At 32.6% G+C, this 13,173-nt stretch overlaps 1 long non-coding RNA gene across 1 annotated transcript in view; it reads left to right on the top strand.

The window, feature by feature from the left end:
* The first annotated feature begins 1,635 nt into the window (after positions 1-1,635).
* Positions 1,636-13,173, top strand: part of LOC128283598 (uncharacterized) — a 42,415-nt gene continuing 30,877 nt past the window's right edge. The window contains exon 1 of the long non-coding RNA XR_008273981.1: positions 1,636-1,697. This is a non-coding gene — a long non-coding RNA (uncharacterized LOC128283598). The remainder of the gene's footprint in view (positions 1,698-13,173) is intronic.

Below are 13,173 nucleotides of genomic sequence, written 5' to 3'. Positions count from 1 at the left end.
ACTTAAATCTATCTTGCTTCAGTTATATTGAGTTATATGTTGATGATATTGAGTATGATGAAAGTGATGCCAAAAGTTAATAACATTCATGTGATGGTAGAAGACATTAGAAATTCAATGGAATATGATATCCCATAGAAACGAGTAAGTCATATGTAAACAATATAACTACATCGTTATTACACGTATTTGAATTGATATAACATAAATTGCTTGATTGTGGAAATGATTATGTATGATGATAATTTATGTAGAGGAACCTCCCGGTTGAACCTTAGGAATAAACGGATATTCATGCCATGACATTGGGCGATGTGTGTGTGCTAGTGTAAGACATGTCTGGGACATGCATCGGCCACATTATGAGAGCCAGTGTAAGATCATGTTTGGGACATGGCATCGGCATTGAGACGAGAGCTAGTGTAAGACATGTCTAGGACATGCATCGACTATGAGATGTGCTAGTGTAAGACATATCTGGGACATGCATCGGCACGGATATGTGAGAGCCAATGTAAGACCATGTCTGGGACATGGCATCGGCATTATACCCTATGTTTGAGGCTTAGTGAATATCCGATAGCTTTCCGTATGGTTCAACAGTGAGAGTTACGGTTTAAGCTAAATGAGAAAGGTTATGACCATATTGTGAATGGTACAGGTACTTGCATGAAATTGATGATATTTGAATTCAATTCATGTTTTATGATTAGTAAGGAATGAATATGAGCATGTTGAGTAACACAGGTATGTATGCCGAGCTCATGAGAAATGATTTCAGTTTATGATGCACATTTGATGAAAATGTAAATAGGTAATTCATGCCTATGAGAATAATTTTGTGATGAACTTGTGACTATAGATCTATACTTATGATGTATGAATATGTAGCCTTACCAATGTGGTGGAAATGAATTAATATGGTGTGATAAACTTAGCATCGTTAATTTACATTAAAATAGTTTTGGACAGCAGCCATAGTCTGACTTTGAAAATACACTAAAAATAGTGAAAAATGAGTTAGAGGCTGAATAAAATATAGAATTAAATCTTATTGAGTCTAGTTTCTTATAAAAGAAACCATGTACGCAAAAGAATTTCTTATAATGAGATATTTGAAGTTGTGTGAGATAGAGTCAGAATGACTTTCAAATCCCTTGTTCTGATTTGATAAAATCATTATAAATTTTACAAAAATATTTATGAGTTATAATTTATATTTTTAGAATCCATAATGAGTCTATTTTCAATAGAAATAGACAAGAACATTATTCGAGTCCTGTGCTATGAGGTAATTGAACTTTAGTGCAGAAGGGTCGAAACTGTCGGACAGTGAATCAAGGGTAACTTTGAGGAATAAACTATACTATTTGGCTAAACCAAAAATTCTGGAAATTTTATGGTAGAAAGGTACATGAGTCTAGTTTCAAGGAAAATTAATGGAGTTTAATTTAGAGTTTCGTAGCTCCATATATAAATATTTTATTGACTATTGTACAAGAGGACAGCTTATCATGACTTGAGAATATGTTGGGAACTTGGATAAAACATGTTAAAGAGTTGCTTATTGTTTTCATATGAGCTTACTAAGCGTAAAGCTTACTCCCTTACTTTCCCATGTTCTCTAGGGTTGCTAGGTTTGCTCAGGTTGGAGTTCGTCGGAGATATTATCACACTGTCAAGCTATCGCTATTGGTGTAAGTGATTTCAAGTACTTTGAGTCTATGGCATGTATAGGAGTTTAAATATTCCAGTATGTGATATTATTTTAGCCAAATGTATTGGCTTATTTTGATTATGGGGTTGTAAACCCATTTTAAAGATGCATGCATGTGCTATGGACTTATGTGATGAGTTCATAATGATTATGGCATGAATGTGGTAAAGATGTGAGTAAAATCTATGATAATTATTGCATGTGAAATTGCCATGGTCATGACATGTTAGGAACGTTTAAGTGCCTAAATTTTCCATGTTGTATGCTATTGCATAAGTATGCGTACATGTGTTGCGAGGGGGACAAAATGGCTTGAAAAATAGCCTTGTATTTGTCCACACGGGTAGACACACGGGCGTATGTCTAGGTCATGTGTGACACACAGTCCGCCCCCATGGGCGTGTTGTCCAGCCGTGTGTCCCCTGCACCTAAGTTTTTCAAGTCAATATGCATGGTAGTAAGCACATGGGCAAAAGACACGGCCATGTGTCTCAGCCATGTCTTCACACGACCATAGGACACGGGCATGTGCCTTGGCTGTGCGGCTTCAATTTGTTCATAACCAAATTGGCAGAATGTCCAGGTTTTTGGACACTGGTTTGGGACACAGGCGTGTCCCTAGCACACGGGTGTGTGCTCTATACCTACACGGGCGTGTGGAGCCTTAAAGCATGAAATTTTTCCAAGTTTTTCTTAAGTTCTTGTTTTAGTCCCGAACAGTCTCTAATGCATTTTTTGGGCCTCGTGAGCCCGTTTAAGGGACAAAATGTATGTGAAATGAAAATTTTTAAATTGATCAAAATTTTACGGACCGATTTTATGTAGTTGGTTGCGTTTAAGTTCGGTATCACCTCGAACCCTGTCCCAGCGTCGGATACAGGCGAGGGGTGTTACACTTGCGTAGAATCAATTCTTTTAATTCGACATCATAAAAAATATAGATTTAGTTGTGAAACCTAAGGCAATCATTCACATCCACACAGAAATTTTCAATAGTCCCTTGCTGAACAAGCTTTTTTTTTCAAATAACTTAGCATCGGCAAACTGCGCCTCCTTAATCCGATCAACCAACACTGGCTTAATCATTATCTCAACCAAAAAGCTACCATCATTATAAATACTAAGCTGAGCAAACATTGCTTGCAATTGAAATGCTTTTTTTCTACTCAGAGCATCAACTACAACATTTGCTTTCCCAGGATGATAATTAATTATTCAATCATAATCTTTTAGCAGCTTGATGATAATTAATTATTCAATCATAATCTTTTAGCAGCTTGATCCAACAATGTTGTCTCAAATTCAACTCCTTCTGAGAGAGGAGGTATTTTAGACTCATTGTAACACCTTTCACCCGACCTAATCGTCGAGTCTAAGCTACCGGATGCCACAACTACTATCGGAATAACTATTTTCAAGAATATCAAAATTAAATAATTAAAAGCAACCTAACATCACATAATGCAGTTACTTTTCGTTAATTAAACGTTTTCGAAACTCAATCGAGTTTACGACAACTAAATACTAAACTGAACATGAAATATGACCAAATTGAAAAGTTTTTAAAATCTCAGAACATGTATCGATACCCATCCTAGGTATCGATACCATTTTAGGATTCGATGTTTTGGAAAATCCAATTAAATCAAGAGGTATTGATACTAAGCTTTGAGGTATCGATACCTTTCCTTAGTGCTGATACCATTTTTGCATTCTATTTTGCAACATTTTTTAAAACAAAGCTTTACGGTATCGATACTCTAATTTCAAGTATCGATACTTTAGTTTGGCTCGATACCATTTTGACATTCGATGTTTGAAAAATTAATAATAAAAAAAACACAACGTACCAATACCTTATTTCCAAATATGTCAAAATCCTTCATTTTGATCCCTTTTCATGCCCAAACCATCAACCTATGCATTTGGTGCCTTGAGACACTTTAGATGCACAAGACCATTTCATGGCATGCCAAAATACTTCAACACCACAATTCTCAATCAATCAAGAATTTAGATATCAATAAAGTCCCTAATTAGATCATTTCAACTTAAAACTATTCAATCTGTCCTCTAATACACATTCCATTAATTTCACCATTATAACCATACCAATTGTCTTCCACATTTGTCATTTATAAGACCCACATGTAATATAACATATTACCAAGCATACACACATATATACATACCCATTAACTAGTCTAAAGGTAATCATCCATCAAGATTCAAACCAAGATTCCAATCCAAAATGACACATATATTAACCCTATATACATGCTATAAAACCAAGATTAAAATGAGCCAAAAGACTACCAAAACAAAGGTGGGATAGTGTTTTTCAAGTTGATCCGACTGATGAGTTTCACAAATCGACAATATACAAAAATGGAAAATAACAGAGTAATCATTTAGAATGCTTAGTAAGTTCATATGAAATAAACAATAACTTACCTTAACATACAAATTATAAATTTAAAACTATTGGTTCAATATAGTAAACCTGACATAGTATTCGTGTAACCCCCTAAACCTAGCCTATACATTATGGCCAAATCTTGAATATCACATTGGCCATGATGATGACGCGTAAAACATTTAGCTATTTTCTTTCAAAAATTGTTATCTCTTTTATTTAAAATTAGCATGTTGATTTTCTTGAGAAAATCTAAAGTAATCTCTTTGAAGTTCTTTAGAAAGATATTTTCCGAAATTGAATAATCTTTGAAAAGTCCAAGTTTGAGCATTTGAAGTAAACATCTTAACTTGAAAATGTCGCAGCGGAAGATTGACAGAAATCGTATTTGTTGATTTAAAACCATTATTTAATACATTTCATTTGATTGTCTGAATAAAATAGATTAAATTTTAGTAAAAATGTGTTCTTGAATTTGAAACAAAGTCATTGGGTCAAAATAGTAATTGTGTGAAAACTCCAATTTTTGTATCGATTTGATAAATGATCTATTGTAAAACGGTGTAGCAAATAAAACTAGTTTTCACAATTGAGGTGCTTGAATACAAGAATTTTCATTATACTTCAGTTAAGTTTTCATAGTTTAGTTTAAATTCAATAAAAAGTGTATTTTGAGTCTTTTATTGACCTTAGGGGCCGAATGAGGCCTAAAGGCAAGCTAACATAGTTAGTGAGTGTGCAAGAGACCATTCGAGGGCGTAAAAACTCAATACCAATTGCTATGCTGCAACATGGGAAGCTGATATCGCAACATAGGAAGCAGAATGCAAGAATATTGAGACTGCCTTCGATGTCGCAAAAGAACCATGGGATGTTGCGACACATCCCTGAAGCTACCCTAAACTTGAGCATATGGCCTTTGATGTCATGACACAAACACTAGGGTGTTGCAACATCAATCTTGTACGGGAAATACTTACAAGCCAGGGGTATTTTGGTTTGCACAATTAAAAGTTAAACACAAGAGCATCAATTGACTTAGGGTTGAGGACGATGGCAACTCTAACTCTATAAATAGGCTCTTAAACACTTGTTAAAGGACAACTTTTGATATTCTTAAGTTTCCTTTGTAATTTTAGTTTTAGCTTTTCCTTTCTTTTAGGTTTTAGGTTTATTTTAGTTATTCGTATTCATGTTTTTTGAAGAAGATGCTTTTTAGACTCGGAACATATCTTGTGGATTCTGCGCTTACAATTAATTAAATACAATTCAAGATTCTCTAAATATTTCTCTTAATTTTTTCTTTATGCCTATCTTATTTTTTAAGATTATTATTTTTATGATATCCATGGGGAACTAATCCTCTTATAAGGTTTTCTTAATAGATTAGATGTTTGGGAGAGGAAGAACTTAAACCTTAGGCTTGACGACCCTTGAAAGTCATTGAGGTGGAATTGACCCAAAATTGGTATGGCTTATCCGTAAACACCTTATCCCCAAATCGGTCTAGACTGTGAGGTCAAGAGATAAACAGTTATTGCTGACTCATTAGTTTAGTAGAAGATCAAGAGATCCTGCTAGGTGAATAACTAGTTGATTGAATTGAAACTAGAAATAGAAGTTAGCTATGACCACCAAAACAAGCTAAACACCCATAGTTAGATTTGATACAATTTACAAATTAGTTTTCCATAGTTTCTTTATTTATGCTATTTTAGTTATTAAATTATAAAAAACCCAAAAATCTCTTATTTATGTTTTATCGTACTATGATTTATTTAAAATACTAATTAGATATATTTGTTTTTAGGTTAGAATTAACATAGTGTTCGCTTCCCTTAGATACAATCCTCAAAGTACTTACTACTAGGTTGTACTATATTACAACTTAACTCGTATAATAGCGGACACCACTTTATTTTATATCTTTTGTGCAGTATTCTCACTCTAAACGTTAGTGCGTCCAGAGGCGGTCACATATCCACTGTTGCATAAACAATCAATAGCACCTTTGTGTGCTAGATATTGGGATTGGCCAAATATTCGGTCGGGATGCATGCTTGAATTCTCAGATTGACGTATGGCATCCATTCAAACTATAGTACGAAATACTAAATTTTATTATCTATATAATATTCAATTTCAAATCCTTAGGTAAAAAATATATGGTTGAAAATTTTAAAAACTAACATTGACTTTTGATCGTCAGTCTAATAATAGTCGAATATCTTCGAGCTCTTATAGTAGTCCTAAATGACTCGTGCGATTGTTCCACGTACTTTTTGTTATTTCAAAAAAATAATAATGAAAAAAATATTATGATAACTATATTATCAATTACCTTGTTACAAGTGGGAAAGTATGAAGGACGTCGACTCGGGGACATAAAAATGATAGTCGATACCATGCCCAAAACTGCAGGAGTATGTTGCGTCACTTGATATCTCTTGGTACAACATGGCCAACACGACTGATCCCTAACTAAGTCAGCCTGCTTCTTTCAAGTCGACGAGTTGTAGTAGCCACCTTTAATGTACTAGATTTTGAGATTTATGGGGCATTAAAACACAACCAATTAACCTTAGGATGAATGCTCGGCCGTGTTGTTCTCTTTCAAGGGCACTTGAGGTGTTGTCGAGATAACTAAAATTATCTTCCAACCATTTCATCTCTATCCGGCTGCAAAAAACTTGTTCAGCACCTTGCCTAATAGCTGCTCGCAAATGCTACTCCAACTGCCAATGATCACTGATCCCATTACGACTGGTCCATCCACCGGTAAGCCAAGGTGTAAAGCTACGCCCTTAAGTGTGATTGTACACTCACCTTATGAAAAATGGAAGATAAAATGTATGTGTCTCAGGTCTCCATCTTTCCACCAACATGCTAATAAGTGTGGGATCCAATCTACACCCCCTACCATACGAGACATGTGCAAGAATCTCGCCTCTTGCAAGTATCGTTTAATTACACACTGTGCCTTTGATGATAGGTTGTGTACGTATGTCTCCAAAATTTGATCTTCAGCTTGAATATAAAAAAATCAAATTTAATAATCTTAACAACTTAATAATGAACTTAATTAAAATTAAAAAATAAAAATATTTTCTTACTATTTGCAATTGGACGTCGAAAATGTGGTTGTAATCGAAACGAATAAGAGTATTTGTCGTTATAAAAATCAATTAAAACAAATAAAATACGAAATAGATGATTAAACAACAAGAATTTTAGAGAAATTTAATGAAAAATTGAAAACTAAAAACTTGAGAGAATTGGATTTGAATGCAAAATGAAGAAGATGGCTAGGGTTTATATAGTAAATAAACTAGTCATTTTATAGCCATTGGGTTTTGTAACTGTTGCAATTTTACTATTAGAAAAGTTGGGAAAATACGTCTCGTAGGACGTACTTTCTTGCCACATAAGCAAAATACGCATTCTGTTGGACGCGTTTTCACTTTTATATCCAAAAATCTGCCTATTTCCCTAAATATCCCAAAAATCAGCCTAAAAATCTAATTTTTTTTAAATTAGCTTTTTAAAAAAATCAAATTTAGCCTTAACCAATTAATAATCACAAATGATAATAAATTTTATATAATTAAACACAAATAATAATAAATTTTATATAATTAATCATAAGCAAATAATAATATGATTAATAAAGAATGATGACATGTTAGAGTATGCCCAAAGATATTCTCATTATCATATTGGCATAAAGATAAATTTAGCCCCCAATGTTTATTCATTTTGTCATTTTCGCCCTTATTGTTTTGGGTCTTTTTTGGCCTTTAACCTTTAAAATTTAATCAAATTGCTTGCTTTTGGATAAAAAAAACTAATTGAATTGTTAAAACTTTAATAATATTAATGTGGCCACTAGCATGGTAGTCCACATGTAATTCATAAAAATTCAGAAAAAGTAATAAAAATATTTAAAAATCAACAAATTTAAAAAAAGCTAATAAAAAACTTTTAGAAAATTTATCCAACAGTGAAATATATGCAAAATTCCACAGGAGTTGCCACACCAATGCATTAAAAATTTAATAGTTTAGTAATTTTTCTATAAAAAAGCAGCAAATTGACTAAACTTTAAAGGTTGCCAACATGACTTTAAAATCAATAAGGGCCAAAATGATAAAATGAGTAAATATTAGGGGTTAAATTTATCTTTAGGTCTATTATATTCAATCTTTATTTCTATGTATTAAATAATTTGCTTCATAATCAAGTCCTTTGAATGATATTATTATTTTTAAATTTTCATTAGTCAAGTATTATTATAAGTTGAGACAATAATAATACATTTAGACTAATGTATTATTATAGGCAAGAAAACAATAAATACATTAAAATTAATGTGTGGTTGATTGATGATATGTTATGATGGGTGTTGAAACCGCCAAATATAAATTCCTACAATAAAATAATAGTAATTAGTAGTGTAGAGCAATAGGGTCGAATCCATAGGGACTAGATATCTAATTTTGCCTTTTTTGGTAACCAGAATCACTGTCACGGTCACAGTCGTGCCCACGACCTGATAAAAATAAAAATAAAAATGGGGGTTTAAATTGATTAAGATAATAAAATAAGAAAACATGAAAAATAAAATAAAAACATATTCGAAAATTTAAAAATAAATTTAAGAAAATAAAATGAATGGATAAATAAAATATATTTTAAGCTTAGCCTTAGCATCGGTGTGCCTCAATCTTGAATCGATCTTTGAAATAGATTTTCTCTTCCAAGTGATAAGCTGGTTATAGCAATCGAGAATCCCTCAAACCGCCAACTCTTCCTCTTGTAGTCTATTTCGGTATCACCAGTAAAATGACCCTTGTTGAATTTCCAACCATGTGGCACATACCCGTAATTTAAGACTTCGATAGCCTTGCAATCTGAAAAGCCCAACTCGAATTAACGACCTCAACTGTGTGGGTCGTTTAAATCTAATCTCTCTCTCCCTTGACAGAATCCAACCAGCATTTTCCAATTGAACACGCCAATTTGTTTGCGAGATTTTGCATATAGCACCGTCAACTCAACTTCCCAACTGTTCGCCAAATGATTTCAACCCAATGCGCACTTTTTGAATTGAAATCGAATAAACTTTGAGGGACGAATTTGTACTATATCATATAGAGATAGAGAATACCGAATTGCAAAATATTTAGTGTGGGTTCATATCTCACGATTACTTTGTCGAAGTGATAACCGGGCCAAGGCTAAAAAAGGTTTAGTTAATCATGGAAAGAATCATGTTTAAAAAGAAATGGTTTAAATGGAATTGTGGAAAGTGAAAAAGGGGAAAGGCTTGGAAGGAAAATAACCAAAAAGTTGAAAGTAAAAGAAAAATAACTAAAATAGTAGGATGGAGCACGCAGGAAGGGAGAAAAAAAAATATTAAATGCTAAAGGCAAAGTGTGTGTTCAATTAGCTATAGCCACTAGTAGAGGTGAACCCAGCCCGGCCCGACTAAAAAATCAGGCCCGTTTGCTAGGCCTGGGCCTGGCCTGACTCAAAAAATGGGCCTAAAATTTTGCCCAAGCCCGACCCGAATAAATATGCTAAAACCTGGGCCCGATCCATCCCGCCCATATTAAATTTTATATTATTTCTTATATAATTTTAAAATATATATATATAATACATTAAAATACTAAAACATCAAAATAAATATTTCTTAACAAATCGAAAATAAATTTTTAAAAATATCTATACTTAAATATCACTAAGATAGATGCAACTTAACAAGCAAATGTCTCTAAAATATTAACAAAATTAACAAATGTCTTTAAAATAAGAACAAAATTAACAATAAAATAAGTTTTATACAATATCCAAATAAAAACAACAAAATAATAGTAACATAATAGTAAAATGGTAGCAAAATAGGGAGAAAATAACAAGAAAAAAATTAAAAAAATCAAAATCTTTTTGTCCTTTAGTGAATTCAGGCTGGGTCGGACCGGGATCGGGCCAAAAATGCCTTACCCGAGGCCCGACCCGTTTTTTAAATAGACCTTATTTTGTTGTCCAATCCCATTTTTCAGGCCTATATTTTTGTCCAAACCCTCCCACATTTTGGTCAAGCCTTCGGGCCGGCGAGGTGGCCCAACCCATGCTTACCTCTAGGCACTAGATATTCACACACACTTTTAGTGCTAAAATTTAGTTAGATTTTTCCTAAATATTATCACTAAATAATCCTAAATATTATCATTTCAAAATTTAAAAATTAAAAATAAAATAATTACAGAGTTGTAACAATATAAAAAATCCTTCAATCTTTATCTAGCCACTTTTTAAAAGAAATTTTCAACCCTTCAATCTTTATCCAGTCATCCTTGATGTAACACCCCTTACATGTATCCAAAGCCGGGATAGGATTCGAGGCATTACCAGACTTAAACGTAAATAAACATACAAAATCGAGCCACAAAGTTTCATCCACATGTAAAACTTTGTATATCACATGCAAATTGTCCCTTATAAGGGTCTACAAAACCCGAAACATACATCGGAAGGGGTTTGGGACTAAATCGAGAACTTTCAGAACCTTTTTAAGACTTACAGTACATTTGGTTGGTTGTAATGGAATAGGGCTGTAATTGAATAGAGCCGTAATGGAATAGAGCTGTAATAAGTAATTCAACTGTTTGGTTGAATGGAATGGAATAGAATTGTAATAGTATTATTGTGTTTGGTTGAATGGAATGATGTTGTAATAGCATAAGGAAAAAAAAACTAAAATGACCAGAATACCCTTAGCGTAATTTTTTAAGGTAGATGATTATTGTTATTATTATTAAATGTTAATAAGATTATTATTGAAATTAATTTAATAAAAATAATAAATAGTTTAACCATATTTTAACATAATTATTATTAAATATAATTTAATAACATTCTTAATATAATTATTATTTTATGAATTAAAAATCAAAATATATAATACTATAAAATATATATAATCTACTTTATTATTTTTAGACTGCAATACATATTTAATGTGCTAAAATATCATTATCAAGCAAATAATTTAATTATTCTACAATAAAAATAATTAAGTATTAGAAGTAAGAAATAACTCATTGCTAAAAAGTAATAAATAACTTGAGAATTATATTTCACATCCAAGCATAATATTCATATATCAACAAAAGTTACATGATTTCATTAGTTTATATGTCATAATCCATATGTTTTAAAATTTTACAACATCAAAAAGTTACATCATTGTAATGACATTCTATCATGTCATTATACCATCCAAATATTACAAACACAAAAAGTTACCAAAATATCAACACAACCATGATTTTTAATGGTTAGCAAGAAATCTTTTGACCCATTCCAATCGCACAGCAGAAGGTAAACTAAAGAAAATGAGCATTTGCGTTGGATGATCTGGAATTTTGCTCAATGCTCGATAGCGTTCATCCTTAGTTAAACCTTCCAGTTCACATAATGTTGAGTATAATTTCAGAGCACTTTCTTGAATGGTCATTTCTGACCTTTGTTGAAGTACCACCTCGGATGCAATACTCTTACTAATTTCAATGCCAATGGTCCATATATTTTCCATCAATAAAGCGGCAGTATCATTAAATGAAGTAGAAAAATCACTTACATCAGAAATCTTTTTTTTCTTCTTTGAAAATGTAGAATCACTTTGGTTTTTAGCTGGTTGCGGTTGTGTAGCTGAAAGATCAATGTCATCCAAAGAAACATCAGCTTCGGATCCATGGAAATCGTTTCTTTCTTCATGAGTATTTGTAGCAGCTACATCCTCAGCATTTATTTCTTCAATAATATCAGTAGCTATTTGAGCATCTTTTCCAGTGGCTAGATCTTTTGCGTAGATGGAAGTAAGTTGGTCATAATAAGGGAAACTCCGATGTCTGAATTGAGCTGCTTCTTCATGACTCTATAAAAATGAGAAATTCATATTAGATATAAGGTTTGTCAAAATAAGATAATAAAGAATTGAAATAATTCTTACATTTAGATATGAGTTCCACACTGCATCTTCAGCAACAACAAGCTGCCTATGCTCATCCCAACCAAAGCCACTATTGTTTTTTCCACTAAGCATGTCATAAACGATTGACCATTCCCTTTTCAACGTCCTAATCCTCGATTCAAGATTAGGTTTAACCTTCAACATGGCATTGGGTAAACCTTTTTCTAACATTTTTCTAACTCATTTAAATAGCCGGCTTTGAATCCTGTATCCGCATTAAAGGTTTCGGCATTGTGCAAGTCGACCATACAAGCAACCAACGCAGCATCTTCTTCTGGAACCCATTTCCTTTTGGTTCCTCGAGAATTTTGGGAAGAAACACTTGATTGGGAAAAACTTGACATAACTATCTTAAGAAAAAAGTCAAATGAAAATTAAGTTCAATATTATGCATCAAAAGGTCAACACTTTATAAAATTATAAAACATGATGAATCAAAACAAAATAAATTATCATTCACCAAGTCTAGTACAATACAAAAAAAAAATCCAAACACCACAAAAGTTTCATAAACTAGATATATGAAATAACATAAACAACTTAAACGTTTACTATTTTTACCCTAAACCTAACTAATTTCTAGATGCTTTCCATTCATAAAACATTTGGTTGGCTAGTTTCATCCTCCAAGTAGCCCATGCATCCGACGGATGAATATTTATGACATTTGGTTCATCGTCATCTATCACATTACTAGGTAATCCTTCTCCCAACTCCTCTTCAATAGGATCTAGACTCATATAGGTTCGAATAAAATTATGGAGCAAACAACATGTAATAATAATTCTATTGTGCACCCTTACAGGATAAAATGATGGACTCCTAAGTATTCCCTATCTAAGTTTTAATAACCCAAAACATCTTTCAATAACATTACGCGCTGAAGCATGTTTTATATTGAAAACTTCTTCCGGAGTACTTGGTTGGTAACCCTGACGCCACTCATTCAAATGATATCTTTGTCCTCTAAAAGGAGCAAGAAATCTCTCACAATTTGTGTAT

Source organism: Gossypium arboreum, chromosome 2 (genome assembly GCF_025698485.1).
Source record: "Gossypium arboreum isolate Shixiya-1 chromosome 2, ASM2569848v2, whole genome shotgun sequence".
Lineage (NCBI taxonomy): Eukaryota > Viridiplantae > Streptophyta > Magnoliopsida > Malvales > Malvaceae > Gossypium > Gossypium arboreum.
Note: the sequence above shows the minus strand (reverse complement) of the source record. Positions and strands in the feature narration are given on the sequence as shown.